Here is a 17,564-nt window from a genome sequence, read left to right as displayed (position 1 = left end):
GGCAGAGCTGCACTTACATTTTCTTGAGCAGGCTCTTGGTGCTTTATCTTATTTCCTGGTCCACTCCAGAACTGGATCCTACAGACACGACACTCCTGGGGTCATCGCTGCAAACCTCCCCTTCGTGCTGTCGCAAGTCTCCACCCTGAGCCGGTCCATTCCCTTCCAGATTCTGCAGAAAAGATCTCTTCTGGTCTCCAGCAGCACCAAGCACAGCCTCCCTCTGCTCACTTCCTGCTTCTACAGGCACCTCCTACACTTACACAGGGAGAGTGTGATGCAATAAGTCATTTGCTAAGTGCAGTGTCAAACCTGCATATTCAGTTTGGTATCACACTTGTAAGGGTCCAAAACAGCCCATAAATTAGCTATTTTCCAACTTTGCTAACTAAATAGGTTATAGTATTCTTCTAATAGGCAGCTCCAATGTAGACTTTTATAATCCTTTCCTTTGCTGCCATCTACTGACCAAAGTGAGATGTTGCAGTAATTATACAATTTACAACATAGCAGAGTAATACATTTAAGGTCCCTTGCCCCACATCTTTACACATACTAGTCTACTTTGACTCTGAACATCAGAGGATGTTGTGTCAACTACCTCCGTAATATTGGCAAGATAAGCAGGCATCAAAGGAAATATACTGTACAAGACTTAAAAGGCATCTGTCAGCAGATTTGTACCTATGACACTGGTCTTTTACATGTGCACTTGGCAGCTGAAGGCATCCGTGTTGGTCCCATGTTCATATGTGCCCGCATTACTGAGAAAAATGATGTTTTAATATATGCGTTGCCTTTACTCCTACAGGCTTTGCTTTCGCTGCACCTTAATTGACAGGACCAGGCAGTGAAAACATCATCACAGCTGGTCCTGTCAATCAAAGTGCAGAGGGTGCTACAGTAGCAGAGAGAGCAGAACCTCTAGGTGGAACGGCAATGGCCCGTTGCTCCTAAAGGCTCATTTGCATATATTAAAACATCATTTTTCTCAGCAATGTGGGCACAAATCTGCTGACAGATGAACTGAAGACATGAAAAACAACTTAAAAGGAGTCTGACTTCTCCAAAATCATCTTCAAAGTAAGCATACTGGCATGTAGGGTTGGTGCAACCTTACAACCTTACCTTTCTTGTGAAAATCCACCCCTCTTGAGAAATGCTTCTTTTTATTTTTATGCAAATAAGATTTCCAATGCAGCATGGGTAGGCCGACCCATTCAGTGCATCTAGCTTCCTTTGTGTCATCGCTACTAGTTCTGAAGACTTAAGAGCTTTCAATTAACACTTTTTACCCCAGAGGTTTTTGCGTTTTCGTTTGCGTTCTAAGAGCCATAACTTTTTTATTTTTCTGTTCCCAGAGCCATAACTTTTTTTTATTTTTTGCTTCACATAGCCGTATGAGGGCTTGTTTTTTGCAGGACAAGTTGTAATTGTTAATGCCTCTATTTAATACTGCATATGATGTAGTGAGAAGCAGGAAAAATATTCCAAATGGGGTGGAATTGGAAAAAAAAAAGCAATGCCACCACAGTTTTATGGGTTTTTCATTTACAACGATAAAACTGACCAGTAACTTTCATTCTCCAGGTCAGTATTATATATGTAGTTTTTATTTTGTTTTGATACTGCTAAAATAATAAAAACCTTGAAAAAAATGGTTTTTGTTGCCATATTCTGACCCTTATAACTTTTTTGTAGTTATGTGTATGGTACTGTGTGAGGGCTCATTTTTTGATGGCTTTTTATTAAATTTTTTGTGGGAAAAGAAATGAACAAAAATGGCGAATAGTCACTTTTTTCTGTTTTGCTGTTTGGGGAAAATATTTTTATATTTTTATTGTATGGTCGTTTTCGCATGTGGCAATACTGATGATGTGTATTTTTTTTGGGGGGGGAAGGGGGGGGGGTGATTTGAGTTTTTTTTAAAACTTTCTTTAGATTTTTACACTTTTTATAGTTCCCATAGGGAACTATAACAAGCAATAATTAGTCATTGACTCCAATGCATTAGCATTTACTAGTTTCCTATGGAGCCCTGCTACAGACAAGGGCTCCATAGGAAACACTATGCAGCAGCCTCCTGTCATTCTCAATGACGGGGGCTGCCGCATACATGCTCTGGCTCCTCCGGTTGCCACCGGAGGGAGATGGAGCATACACAGAATTGCGCGCTTCTGGGATTTTACACACTTGGATGGTGTGGTCAGGATTGACCACAGCACCCAAAGGGTTATATGTCCGCGACCGGCATTATCGCCAGACGCAGACATCACTCTGGAGCGGGCACCATCTTTAAAGACCTGTCCAACACCATACTAGTATGACGCTGGTCGGGAAGGGGTTAAACAAGAGAGGATGTGCTGGGTATCATTACTGGTTTAGTGACGGTGCACTAAACAAAGGGGCCATGTTCATGGAGCACCGAAAGCCTTATTTGCATAAAAATAAAAAGAAGCATTTTATCAAGATTAGAGTTTCAGATTTTCACACAAAAGTTTATGTTTTGGGGCACCTACTCTACGTGGGGGTATGCTTACTTTCAAACCAATTTTCGAGGTGACAGACTTCCTTCAAACAAACAGAAAAATGGAAAATGTAGGAGAATCAAAACTGTCCACCCGCAACTAACGTGAACCGTTATTCAGGAGGATCTATCTACTGGATCCTAGAAGGTAATATGACCTGAGATATACTGTGTGACAGTGACCACAATCTCTGACCGATCATAGCTGTAATGTGTTAATCGACCGGCTGTCTCTTTTCCAGTCTCATCCGCTATTCTGAGCAGCTTTCTGAACTTGACATTGATGACAACTGCCTGGGAGAACTACCGGCCACCGACATTCTGGAGGCTCTAATAGAGAGAAATGAAAGTAAGTATAGGTGCCACCTTTACTGCTAAACATTACATCTTGGTACATTCCTACAACATCCCAACTCAACACCAGTTTTCAGTATTAGGGGATCGCTTTATGTGACAATCCCCTTAAAGGTGTAAAATATTGATGATCGATGGAGGTCCGAATCCAAGCACCCTCGCCAACCAGCAGTTTGAAGAGGCCACAGCGCTCCGATGAATATCCTCTTCTCAGGCCAGTGACATCCTGTTCATCAGTCACATGACTTAGACATAGCTGAGCCCCGCTCAAGTGAATAGGCCTGGGCTGCAATACCAGCCATAGTCACTGTAGAAGAAAAGGTTGTAGTCCAGCTTCTAAAAAGTTGTGCTTTATTTCATGCGGTATAAACTTTCAAACACAAGACTGGTATACGGTCTAAGTGTTTCAGACCTAACAATCACGGTCCTTACTCATGACAATGCTACAATAGACTCATGCTCCCTATGAGTCCCCGCTCTGCCAATCCAGTTGGAGTACGGAATCATGTGACTCGTATGGATCAGGAGAAACCTGGGATCAAATTCCCTTAAAATGAACACCTCGTGTGCCAGAAAAAAAATTCAAAACACTGTGATTATTATACTATTATAAAAACAGTAAACTACAAAGACAAGAAGCATATATCTCAAACCTTTACAATAAACATATCAGTGGTATTGCAAGAGGAAGTTAAGACCTGTAGGTGAACAAGTTCCTAGCTCAAACATCCAGTAAGCTTCTTGGCTGAGAATCAAGACAACTGTTAATGTAGGTATGGAAATAGGATATCTGCCCTATGTCTCCTGTCCAAACAAACAACAAATCATCTATATAACGCCCATACCATCTAATATCCTGAAAGAATGGGTTGGCGTCAGTGAATAAAAAAAAATTCTCCCTCCACGGCTTAAAAATTTTGGCTATGGACGGAGAAAACTTAGCACCCATCGACACTCCAGATATCTGTAGAAAAAAATTGCCCATTAAACATAACAAAAAAATTGTGTTTTAACAAAAACTCAACTGACTGGCAGATAAACTCCTGGAGAGCCGATGAATATTCACTGTAAATTAATAGAAACCATTGTAGAGCTTTCAATGCCTGCTCATGAGGTATATCGGTATACAAGGACACTACATTTGCAGTTAACCATGTATACCTACTATTCCATTGAAAATCTGTAAATGACTGCAGGACTCGCCTAGTATCCTTAATATAACCTGGAATGGAAGGAACCAGGGGTTGAAGGAGGGAATCCACCCACTCCGACAAATCAATCTCTCGGAATAGGAGCCAATTGCCGCAACAATAGGTCTCATGGAGGGTGGAAATCCCCCTTTGTGTATTTTTGGTAAAGAATGAAATATAGAAAAAAAATAGATGTCATATATATATATATATATATATATATATACACTCCATTACTTTTTTATTCAAAATTCCCAGGGAAAAACCTTTTTGTAAGATCTGCGACAATTTTGTCTGGTAAAAGGGGGGTGGGTTGTGCGCCAATGGAAGATATGTAGCAGTGTCTTTCAACATATGCAAAACTTGTATTCTGTATATGTCGCTATCCATTACCACAACCGCACCCCCCTTGTCCGCCTCCTTTATCACCAGATCTGACCTTTGTACTAATTCTTTCAAAGCCCTAAACTCCTTACCATCCATATTATTAACTCTGCTGGACATTGCCTTAGCGGTTCACTATAACAATTGTGGTCACCAGGTAGTCGCCTACATCGCATAATATTATTTAGTGGACCTTGCCTTAGCCCCACACAATTGTTGTGACTTGTGTAATTTACATAGCTCTTTTTCTATCAACTCCTGAAAGCGGTCTAGAGCTGGAGATCTGGACTCAATTGGATAAAAATCCCTATTAGAAGTCTTAAAAGTAACAGCAGAATTAATGTGTCCCTCGATCTCCTGCTCAGGCCGCATTTCCAGGAGATGACATACAGTCAGGTCCACAAATATTGGGACATCGACACAATTCTAACATTTTTGGTTCTATACACCATCACAATGGATTTGAAATGAAACAAACAAGATGTGTTTTACCTGCAGACTGTCAGCTTTAATTTGAGGGTATTTACATCAAAATCAGTTGAACGGTGTAGGAATTACAACAGTTTGCATATGTGCCTCCCACTTGTTAAGGGACCAAAAGTAATGGGACGGAATAATAATCATAAATCAAACTTTAACTTTTTAATACTTGGTTGCAAATCCTTTGCAGTCAATTACAGCCTGAAGTCTGAAACGCATAGACATCACCAGACGCTGGGTTTCATCCCTGGTGATGCTCTGCCAGGCCTCTACTGCAACTGTCTTCAGTTCCTGCTTGTTCTTGGGGCATTTTCCCTTCAGTTTTGTCTTTAGCAAGTGAAATACATGCTCAATCAGATTCAGGTCAGGTGATTGACTTGGCCATTGCATAACATTCTACTTCTGTCCCTTAAAAAACTCTTTGGTTGCTTTTGCAGTATGCTTTGGGTCATTGTCCATCTGCACTGTGAAGCGCCGTCCAATGAGTTCTGAAGCATTTGGCTGAATATGAGCAGATATTATTGCCCGAAACACTTCAGAGTTCATCCTGCTGCTTTTGTCAGCAGTCACGTCATCAATAAATACAAGAGGACCAGTTCCATTGGCAGCCATACATGCCCACGCCATGACACTACCACCACCATGCTTCACTGATGAGGTGACATGCTTAGGATCATGAGCACTTCCGTTCCTTCTCCATACTCTTCTCTTCACTCTGGTACAAGTCGATCTTGGTCTCATCTGTCCATAGGATGTTGTTCCAGAACTGTGAAGGCTTTTTTAGATGTTGTTTGGCAAACTCTAATCTGGCCTTCCTGTTTTTGAGGCTCACCAATGGTTTACATCTTGTGGTGAACCCTCTGTATTCACTCTGGTGAAGTCTTCTCTTGATTGTTGACTTTGACACACATACACCTACCTCCTGGAGAGTGTTCTTGATCTGGCCAACTGTTGTGAAGGGTGTTTTCTTCACCAGGGAAAGAATTCTTTGGTCATCCACCACAGTTGTTTTCAGTGGTCTTCCAGGTCTTTTGGTGTTGCTGAGCTCACCAGTGCGTTCTTTCTTTTTAAGGGCTGTTTCACACGAGCGAGTCCATTGCAGGAATCACGCTCCGTGTGTGAGTGTGATCCTCTGCTCTGGACTTGCAGGAGCGCACGGCATTATCATGATTTATAATACTATGTGCCTCTGCTTGGCCTTTTTTCCACAGAATCATAGTGACATAAAGCTGTCAGTATGATTCTGTAGAAATAAGGTCAAGCAGAGGCACATAGTATTATAAATCAGTATAATGCCGTGCGCTCCTGCAAGTCCAGAGCGGAGGATCACACACTTACACACGGAGCGTAATTCCCGCAATGGACTCGCTCATGTAAAACAGCCCTAAGACTGTTTCAAACAGTTGTTCTGGCCACGCCTAATGTTTTTGCTATCTCTCTGATGGGTTTGTTGTGTTTTTTCAGCCTAATGACTGCTTGCTTCACTGATAGTGACAGCTCTTTGGATCTCATCTTGAGAGTTGACAGCAACAGATTCCAAATGCAAATAGCACACTTGAAATGAACTCTGGACCTTTTATCTGCTTTTTGTAATTGGGATAATGAGGGAATAACTCACACCTGGCCATGGAACAGCTGAGAAGCCAATTGTCCCATTACTTTTTGTCCCTTAACAAGTGGGAGGCACATATGCAAACTGTTGTAATTCCTACAGCGTTTACCTGATTTGGATGTAAATACCCTCAAATTTAAAGCTGACAGTCTGCAGTTAATGCACATATTGTTGGTTTCATTTCAAATCCATTGTGGTGGTGTATAGAGCCAAAAATGTTAGAATTGTGTCCATGTCCCAATATTTATGGACCTCGCTGTATCTGTGCCATTTCCTTAAAATCCATGGTACAAGGCACTTCACTCTGCTCATCTATGATATTTCAATGTAAATTCTCCTCATCCGTTTCTGACATTGTCTTAATTTTTTTTATTAGAGTCAAGTCACGCGCACAAGGCGATTGACGTCTATAATAGTCTGGTATAAATCAAAATGACGAGTGGGTGAAAACGAGAGTCCTCTCTTTGACACATTTAATTGCTCCTGTGATAAAATGGTTGTAGTTAAATTGACTACCTGCAGATCTTCTACTCCCTCTTGTTGCGGGACTGGTATCAACGTTTTTTGTCTCCTATGTTTTCTCCCCGTCCATCGTTTTTGGAAGCCAGTCTCCTCTGTTGAGAGCTAGCTGTTATGCACGTACTGGTTGTTGTATCTTGCTGATGTGTAGCAGATTGAGTAGGTTCAGCAGCTGAGTCAGATGATTCAAGATCCGTAGAGCTGAAGGAAACTTTTGAAGGGCGTTTATTCCTGGAATGTTTTTTCTTTCTCAAAATAGAACGGGGAGTGTTAGCCTTTGTTTCTGGCCAAGAATATATATTATTAGTTTGATAGTCCAGTAAATCCCTGTTAAATTTGTTCTGTTTGTAATGTATTAGACTTTCTTCCATTTTATTTAAATTCTCCTTCAGCTTTTCATCCAGTTCACAGAAAAGGGGCTTATTTACATGCATCAATAATGATTCTCGAGTGACTTTTATTTCTTCTCGCAATTCCATTAATACCTGATTTTCAAACTTCACTATTAATTGCATAAGTCTAATCGAACAATCTGATAAAACTTCTTCCCATTGCGTTAAAAATACCTCATGGGTTTCTTTCTTATTCTCAGGCCCCGTGGGATTATATTTTTCTCAATATACCTTTGTAGAGATTTTAAATCCCACCAGTGCACATCTCTTTTGTTAATTTTTCCAGAGATGACATGAGGATTTGTAAATCCAGGTTTTCTTGTGTTGTTTGGTCCGGTATATTAAATATAGCGTCCATCTTCTTAATGCGGTCCTGAATTTCTTCCAGTGACTGTAATGATACGTGAGCCATATTCGGACCAAACAATTATAAAATGGAAATGGTAACAACTTGAAAAAAGCAAAGCAGCGCTCACCTGCAGCCAACAACTTAGGAAGCGCGGACACAGCCTGGACTCGGCTGTTTGAGCTGTAGAAGAAAAGGTTGTAGTCCAGCTTCTAAAAAGTTGTGCTTTTATTTCATGCGGTAGAAACTTTCAAACACAAGACTAGTATACGGTCCTTACTCATGACAATGCTACCATAGACTCATGCTCCCTATGAGTCCCCGCTCCACCAATCTAGTTGGAGTACGGAATCACGTGACTCATATGGATCAGGAGAAACCTGGGATCAAATTCCCTTAAAATTAACACTTCATGTGCCAGAAAAAAGATACAAAACACTGTGATATTATCCTATTATAAAAACAGTAAACTACAAAGACAAGAAGCATATATCTCAAACGTTTACAATAAACATATCAGCGGTATTGCAAGATGAAGTCATACTTTTTGTTAAGACCTGCAGGGAAACAAGTTCCTAACTCAAACATCCAGTAAGCTTTTCGGCTGAGAAGCTTACGTCTGTGATCACCCCCTCTGACAGGTAGAGACACTCTTTCGATCCCCTGTACAGAAAACGAAGAGGTATTCCCATGGTGCACTACGGCAAAGAGTAAACTCGCCACAGAAACATTACGGGTTAGATAATGTGGCACATCAGATAGGTGTTTCCGAACTCTGGTTTTAATACAGTTGGTTGTGCAGCCTACATACTGTAATTCAGTGGTCCCCAACCTTTTTTGCACCAAGGACCAGTTTCATGGAAGACAATTTTCCCAGAGACCGGGTGGGGGTTCTGGGGGTGCTAGTCGGCGCTGACTGGTTCACGCGCATAACAAAACACAAGGTGCATATTAAAATATATAACACCATATAATAACTATATAAACTGACTAGGGTCTCTGCTGCACTGGTCTCTGCTGCACTGTATGGTATATTTCGCCATATAAGATGCACCTAGGTTTTAGAGTAGAACAATGAGTAAAAAATAGTTTTCATTACACATCAGGTCAGACCTCAGATTAGACCCCCAATGTTAATCAGACCTCAGATTAGACCCCCAATGCTTCAGATCAACCCCCCAACCTTTATCCATCTATCAGCCCCCATGTCAGCCATCAGCCCCATGTCAGCCATCAGCCCCCCATGTCAGCCATAAGCCCCCCATGTCAGCCATAAGCCCCCCATGTCAGCCATAAGCCCCCCATGTCAGCCATAAGCCCCCCATGTCAGCCATCAGCCCCCCATGTCAGCCATCAGCCCCTTATGTCAGCCCCCAGCCCTTATGTCAGCCATCAGCCCCCCATGTCAGCCATCAGCCCCCCATGTCAGCCATCAGCCATATGTCACAGCTCCCAGCCCTTATATCAGCCATAAGCCCCCCACGTCAGCCATCAGCCCCCCATGTCAGCCATAAGCCCCTTATGTCAGCCATCAGACATATGTCAATCAGCCATATGTTATCCCCCAGCCCTTATGTCAGCCATAAGCCCCCCATGTCAGCAATAAGCCACCCATGTCAGCAATAAGCCCCCATGTCAGCCATAATCCCCCCATGTCAGCCATCAGCCCCTTATGTCATCCATATGTCAGCCCCCAGCCCTTATGTCCGCCATAAGCCCCCCATGTCAGCCATAAGCCCCCCATGTCCGCCATCAGCCATATGTCAGCCCCCAGCCCTTATGTCAGCCATAAGCCCCCCATGTCAGCCCCCAGGTCAGCCATCAGCCCTTATGTCAGCCCCCAGCGCAAATAAAATAAAAAACCACTTACCTCTCCTGCTCCTGGTCACCATCGCGATCCTCTTCATCCTGCTGTCGGCTGTGTATTGCGGCGCACAGTTTGAGGTCACAGAGCGACCTCACGCTGTGCGCAGCCCTGCACAGCCGATAGCCGAGCTGAGGACCAGGAAGCGGTGAGTACAGATCCTTCACCGCTTCCTGGTCCTCCTGTACTAATGAAGCACTTCCATAATGGAAGCGCTTCATTAGTACCGCGTTAAAGACAGCCCTGATCGCCTGGTCCTGGGCCGTGGCCCTGCGGTTGGGGACCGCTGCTGTAATTGACAGATTGTGCAGATGATTGGATACACTGCGTAATCTGTATTGCAATTCAAATATTTCTTAATATCATAATCTCTATTATTCGCAAAAGAGTGGAAAGTTTTGCTAACTACCATATAATTGCAGCAGATGCACTTCGTCTGGCCACACTTATAGCTGCCTTTGCATGTGAGGCATGTGGGTTTAGCCTTCGAATGTTCATGAAATAAACTAGGACTAATTATTTGACCCACAGTAGGTGCGCTGCAAGCCACACATCGAATTCCAGCGGTCACTATTCCACTATTTACTGGATGTTTGAGATAGAAACTTGTTTCCCTACAGGTCTTAACAAAAAGCATGACTTCATCTTGCAATACCACTGATATGTTTATTGTAAAGGTTTGAGATATATGCTTCTTGTCTTTGTAGTTTACTGCTTTTATAATAGTATAATATCACAGTGTTTTGTATCTTTTTTCTGGCACATGAGGTGTTAATTTTAAGGGAATTTGATCCCAGGTTTCTCCTGATTCATATGAGTCACGTGATTCCTTAATTCTTATGGATTGGCGGAGCGGGGACTTATAGGGAGCATGAGTCTATGGTAGCATTGTCATGAGTAAGGACTGCATACCAGTCTTGTGTTTGAAAGTTTCTACCACATTAAATAAAGCACAACTTTTTAGAAGCTGGACTACAACCTTTTCTTCTACAGCTCAAACAGCCGAGTCCAGGCTGTGTCCGTGCTTCCTAAGTTGTTGGCTGCAGGTGAGCGCTGCTTTGCTTTTTTCAAGTTGTTACCACAACCACAGTCACTATACAATGAAGGCTGCTGTGTTTGGCATGCTGTGAAGGGGCCGCAACGCTCAGCGTAGCTCCGCAGCCGCTCCAAACAGCTTATTGGTGGTGGTGCTCGGTGTCAGACCTTTACTGACCATATAATAATAACCTATCCTGAGGATAGACCATCAATATTTTACTCCCGGAAAACCCATTTAAACAACAGGTGACAAAGGGACAGAGGACCGGCCACCCAATGTGCATGGCAATTCAAGTTAAGAAGCCGCACTGCAGCCATTTTATTCTACAGCTGGTCATACACATCAAATTTGCATCGGCCAAACTCACCAATTTTGGCCAACCATATAATGCATATGGTACCTCCTGACTTTCCTCCAACAGCTGATGTTGGGGGAGATAAGGATCTGGCATGATGGTTTTAATTGCCCCATCCTTTTCTTAACATATATAAGCCATTGTCAGAGGAGTCTAACAGCGGATTTTTACCCTCTACCATTTACTACATATGCATGCTTGCGCAATTGTTTTATGGCTTTTGTTTTTACAGTCTTCATTGTGCAGTAAAAATGTAACATTAATTTTATTACCTATGGAGCTGTGTAAGGACTCATTTCTTGTGGGATAATCTAGTTTTTATCAATACTATTTTGGGGTATGTATAACTTTTTAATACATTTTTTGCAAGCAAAACAGCAATTCAGACGTTTTCATTTTTTCTGTCACAGAGCTCACCATGCATGATAAATACTTCTATATTCTAAGAATTCAGCCATTTTTGGACATGGTGATACCAATGATATATATATTTTTTTTTTTGTCTATTTTATATGTATAATGGGAAAAAGTTTTTTTTTTTTTTAATTTTTACTTCTGTTTATTTTCTAAAAACATTATGTTAACTTTCATTTTAGTCCCCGTAGGGACTAAGATCACTTTTACCATAGGCTGCAATAGTAAACTATTGCAGTCTATGACAAAATCTCCTATTAAGCCCTGCTTGACGCAGTCCATGTGTGCCACCAAAAGTCTGCAGCATGGCAAACATGACGAGAGGTGGCCAGACAAAATTGCAGCATGCTGTTCCCCTGTCGGACCCTGATAACGCTAATGTGAAAGTAGCCTAAATAGGAACTTTACTGTGGCATGCCTAAGAGCCACCACAAAGCTTTTGGCTTCCATAACTGAATGGCTTCTGCAATCCCGGTGCAGAGGAAGCTGTTCAGGCATTGGAGGGAGCCCCCTCCCTTGTAATTGACCATGGCATCTGTGGAGTTAAATTTCAATGATTGTAGTTTGTAAAAAAGATTCCATATATGTGGCGTTAACAAGGGCATACTATATGAATCCAAAAGAACAATGTGGCATGTTATATTGGAGGTCCTATGTATGGAGCTTTTCAGCCCCTAGAAGCATTGCTTGTAGGGGCCAATAGCTTTATACATACAGCACCAGACACAGCCTTTATGGCAGAACATAGAGGACACTGCCATGTGCACAAGGCTTTTATTTTTTAATAAACAGTAGAAATGTACTCGTCCGCTGATCATTACAGTTCATGCATTCAATGAAATGCACTTTTGTGATGTTACAAACTAGTACCGGCATATGGTACCCTCTAAGTCAAACTTTTTTCTCCACACCCTACCAGGGAAACTACCACGTCTGAAAATTAAGATAACAGCCCAGATTTCACCAGTTACATTTAAAGCCATCTCTAAACAGAGCGGAAACCTGAAGACCTCAAAAAAAAAGAGAAGAAGGAAGGTAGATTTATGATTTTCCAATAATTCACTGTTAATCCAAGTGATAAATCATGAAAGTACTCAAATTCTTGAACAAATTGTTCCTGGTGTCATGCCAAGGGTTTAAGTCAAATTTTAGTTTGAGCTAGTTATACAGTTTCTCCCCTTAACCCTTCTATTTACATCAAGGGAATGAAAATCTTTCCCAGTCCTGTGATGAACACAGAGGTGCGGAGTCAGTGCTCGCTTGTAACTAGCCATGGACCTATGTGATCATCACATGCCCAGGACTGATTTTCACCTGTAGACCTTAAAGGGGTTATGCCAAGTTATAAACTTCTCCCCTACTGACAGGGTAGGGGATAAGCATCTGATCAGTGAGGTCCTGACCGTTGGTCCTCCCCACTGATCGAAATAACGGGGTTCCCGAGTTCCCTGAATGAAAGGAGTGGTGGTCAAGCATGCTCATTGCAGTTCCATTCATTCTTTATGGGCCTGCTAGAACTAGCAGTGCTATACAAACCCACAGGGTATGTTAGAAGATAATTATCCCTTTACGTTCTAGTCTGATCGAAACAAACATGGCATTGCATGAAGATGGGTAGAATTTTTTTTATAATCATAAAATGTTTTTTTTTGAAGTGAGACTCAAAACTAGTAGCTGCATCAATACCAACACATTTGGGCAAAAGACCTCTACTTATTTAATCCTGTGCTCAAGGAGAAGTATTTTTGGTGCAGTTATTATGTAATTATAGATTTACATTGATGACAAGCTGACATGGTGGTGTGATTTCCCCCAAAGGGTACAATGTACGGTATAGCAAAGATAAACAAATGGTGGTATTAGAGAAACTCTAGAGTTATGTTTTCCCGTTGCTTTTCTCTCAAAGGTAAACCAACAGTGCTGTGGAAAGTATCTACCTCTCACTCGATTTCTTCTATTTTTGCTAATCTCTCACATTTAAATGTTTCCAATAAATAATAAAATAAGACAAAGACAATGTGAGTAACAGAAAATGCAGCTTTTAAATGGTCATTCCATTTGTTGAAGATTTATTCAAAACCTGCATCACCGTTGTGAAAAACTACCTGCACCTAAACCTAATAACAGGTTGTGTCACCCTTGGCAGTAGCAAGTATAGTCAAACATTCGCTATACTGTAACTTGCAATAAGTCTTTTACATCTATGTAGAGCAGGGGTGCACAACGTTTCCTGGTTGGGGCCACATTGCCAGACTGAACCAATGACGAGGGCCGAAATTAAAATTTAAAGGTGTATTAACAACTTACATATTGTACTTAGGCATATTGAACACAAATTATATACCATTAATGTCTAGTTACACTTCCAGGACTCCCATCTAATGGGAGAAATACATGAAAAATACATGTGAGCAGCCACAAGACATAGGCATACATGTCTGTTACCAGACGGTTGGGGGCCGCACAGAATGGTATCGAGGGCCGCATGTGGCCCCTGGGCCGCAGGTTGTGCACCCCTGATGTAGAGGAATTTTGGTCACTCTTCTTTGCAGAATTGTTTTAATTCAGCTACATTGGGGAGTTTGGAGCATAAACTGACCCTTTTCGGTCTTGCTGGCTTGATTAATTTTCCCATCACATTATACATTGCTCGTATTCCATGATTACAACCACCCTAAAATCTATCAGTGGTGGTCATGCTTGCACACTATAGGAAAAAGTGCCAGCCTCTTTGGCCAGGACCATGGGTGTGCATAAAGGCTGGTTGTCACCGCCAGTTCTGTAAGAAGGTTTGGCAGACGTCCTTCTCTACCTCTTGCATGATGTTCTTTGTTTTGGTTTCACTTTGTCATCTCCTTTCCTTCTCCCAGGTGTCACCTATTTAGACTAATTGTCTCCCTTTTAAATTCCCTCCCATACTGCCTCACTTTGCGGTTTATACTACTTCTTGGATGAAGTGTTCACTGCTGGAGGCTGCTGCTGCTGTTTACTCAGATAAGTGTTTTCATGTATTGTGTTTCCTTGCTGGCTTGATTCTAGGTGACCATGACTCCTTCCGTATTAAGTGCAAGGAGCCGGTGGTCGTGTCCCCTCACTATTATAGGGTTTTCAGGTGTCACACAGTCTAGGTACGTGGGCATGTAATCGTCTACCATTGAGACCCTTGCATGGGCATAGCAGTCAGGGAGAGCTCTTAGGGTTTTATAGGGCTCACCTATATGCTCCTTAGTTTGGGATCAAGCCAGTCGCTTATTTATTCATTAGTTCCAGCTATCTGCAACATCCTCCGTGACACTGGTGCTTTTTCCAATAATGTACATGCACGGCCACCCCTGTTGGATTGTGGGGTGGTTGTAACCCTTGAAACGAACAATGTATACTGTGATGAAAAAATGAATCCAGTCAACAAAGGAGGCAATATGGACAATACATTAGTAAGTGGCTTGTATTAGCTTTCTATACATAAATGCTATTTGCTGAAGTGAGAAAAATCCCTTTAACGTTGCCTCTTTCGAGCCATTTAAAGGTGGACTTGTTTGTACGCTTCTGATTATTGCTATAGGTCATGAATTGATGGTCAGACAATCTCCTTAAGAATTTTCAATAGAGAGCAGAATTTATGATTCCATCAATTACGCCAAGCTGGGCAGAAGCAAAGTATCCCCAGACCACCTCACGACTATCACCATGTTTGACTGTTGGTATAATGTTCTCATGGTGGAATGTAGTGTTAGCCTAATACCAGGTGTTCAGTTGAGCTTCAAAGTTTGTGAACCCTTTAGAATTTCCTATATTTCTGCATAAATTTTTACCAAAAACTACATCAGATGTTCACACAAGTCCTAAAAGTAGATAAAAGATAACCAAATTAAATGAGTAAAAAATATTAGACTTGGTCATTAATTTATTGAGGAAATGAGCCAGTATCACATGTCTGTGAGTGGGAAAAGTATGTGAACCTTTAGGATTAGCAGATAATTTGAAGGGGAAATTACAGTCAGGTGTTTTCAGTAGAGTTGAGCGAACACCTGGATGTTCGGGTTCGAGAAGTTCGGCCGAACATCCCGGAAATGTTCGGGTTCGGGATCCGAACCCGATCCGAACTTCGTCCCGAACCCGAACCCCATTGAAGTCAATGGGGACCCGAACTTTTCGGCACTAAAAAGGCTGTAAAACAGCCCAGGAAAGAGCTAGAGGGCTGCAAAAGGCAGCAACATGTAGGTAAATCCCCTGCAAACAAATGTGAATAGGGAAATGAATTAAAATAAAAATTAAATAAATAAAAATTAACCAAAATCAATTGGAGAGAGGTTCCATAGCAGAGAATCTGGCTTCCCGTCACCCACCACTGGAACAGTCCATTCTCAGATATTTAGGCCCCGGCACCCAGGCAGAGGAGAGAGGTCCCGTAACAGAGAATCTGTCTTCATGTCAGCAGAGAATTAGTCTGCATGTCATAGCAGAGAATGAGGCTTCACGTCAGCCACCACTGCAACAGTCCATTGGCATATATTTAGGCCCAGCACCCAGGCAGAGGAGGGAGGTCCCGTAACAGAGAATCTGTCTTCATGTCAGCAGAGAATTAGTCTGCATGTCATAGCAGAGAATGAGGCTTCACGTCAGCCACCACTGCAACAGTCCATTGGCATATATTTAGGCCCAGCACACACACAGGCAGAGGAGAGAGGTCCCGTAACAGAGAATCTGGCTTCATGTCAGCAGAGAATCAGTCTGCATGTCATAGCAGAGAATGAGGCTTCACGTCAGCCACCACTGCAACAGTCCATTGGCATATATTTAGGCCCAGCACACACACAGGCAGAGGAGAGAGGTCCCGTAACAGAGGATCTGGCTTCATGTCAGCAGAGAATCAGTCTGCATGTCATAGCAGAGAATCAGGCTTCACGTCAGCCACCACTGCAACAGTCCATTGTCATAAATTTAGGCCCAGCACCCAGGCAGAGGAGAGAGGTCCCATAACAGACAATCTGGCTTCATGTCAGCAGAGAATTAGTCTGCATGTCATAGCAGAGAATGAGGCTTCACGTCAGCCACCACTGCAACAGTCCATTGGCATATATTTAGGCCTAGCACACAGGCAGAGGAGAGAGGTCCCGTAACAGACAATCTGGCTTCATGTCAGCAGAGAATCAGTCTGCATGTCATAGCAGAGAATGAGGCTTCACGTCACCCACCACTGCAACAGTCCATTGGCATATATTTAGGCCTAGCACACAGGCAGAGCAGAGAGGTCCCGTAACAGACAATCTGGCTTCATGACAGCAGAGAATCAGTCTGCATGTCATAGCAGAGAATGAGGCTTCACGTCACCCACCACTGCAACAGTCCATTGGCATATATTTAGGCCTAGCACACAGGCAGAGCAGAGAGGTCCCGTAACAGACAATCTGGCTTCATGACAGCAGAGAATCAGTCTGCATGTCATAGCAGAGAATGAGGCTTCACGTCACCCACCACTGCAACAGTCCATTGGCATATATTTAGGCCTAGCACACAGGCAGAGCAGAGAGGTCCCGTAACAGACGATCTGGCTTCATGTCAGCAGAGAATCAGTCTGCATGTCATAGCAGAGAATGAGGCTTCACGTCAGCCACCACTGCAACAGTCCATTGGCGTATATTTAGGCCCAGCACCCAGGCAGAGGAGGGAGGTCCCGTAACAGAGAATCTGTCTTCATGTCAGCAGAGAATTAGTCTGCATGTCATAGCAGAGAATGAGGCTTCACGTCAGCCACCACTGCAACAGTCCATTGGCATATATTTAGGCCCAGCACACACACAGGCAGAGGAGAGAGGTCCCGTAACAGAGAATCTGTCTTCATGTCAGCAGAGAATTAGTCTGCATGTCATAGCAGAGAATCAGGCTTCACGTCACCCACCACTGCAACAGTCCATTGGCATATATTTAGGCCCAGCACCCAGGCAGAGGAGGGAGGTCCCGTAACAGAGAATCTGTCTTCATGTCAGCAGAGAATTAGTCTGCATGTCATAGCAGAGAATGAGGCTTCACGTCAGCCACCACTGCAACAGTCCATTGGCATATATTTAGGCCCAGCACACACACAGGC

This window comes from Bufo gargarizans, chromosome 4 (assembly GCF_014858855.1).
Source record: "Bufo gargarizans isolate SCDJY-AF-19 chromosome 4, ASM1485885v1, whole genome shotgun sequence".
In the NCBI taxonomy this organism is placed as follows: Eukaryota; Metazoa; Chordata; class Amphibia; order Anura; family Bufonidae; genus Bufo; species Bufo gargarizans.
The sequence above is the reverse complement of the archived record's forward strand: the minus strand, read 5'-3'. Positions refer to the sequence as shown.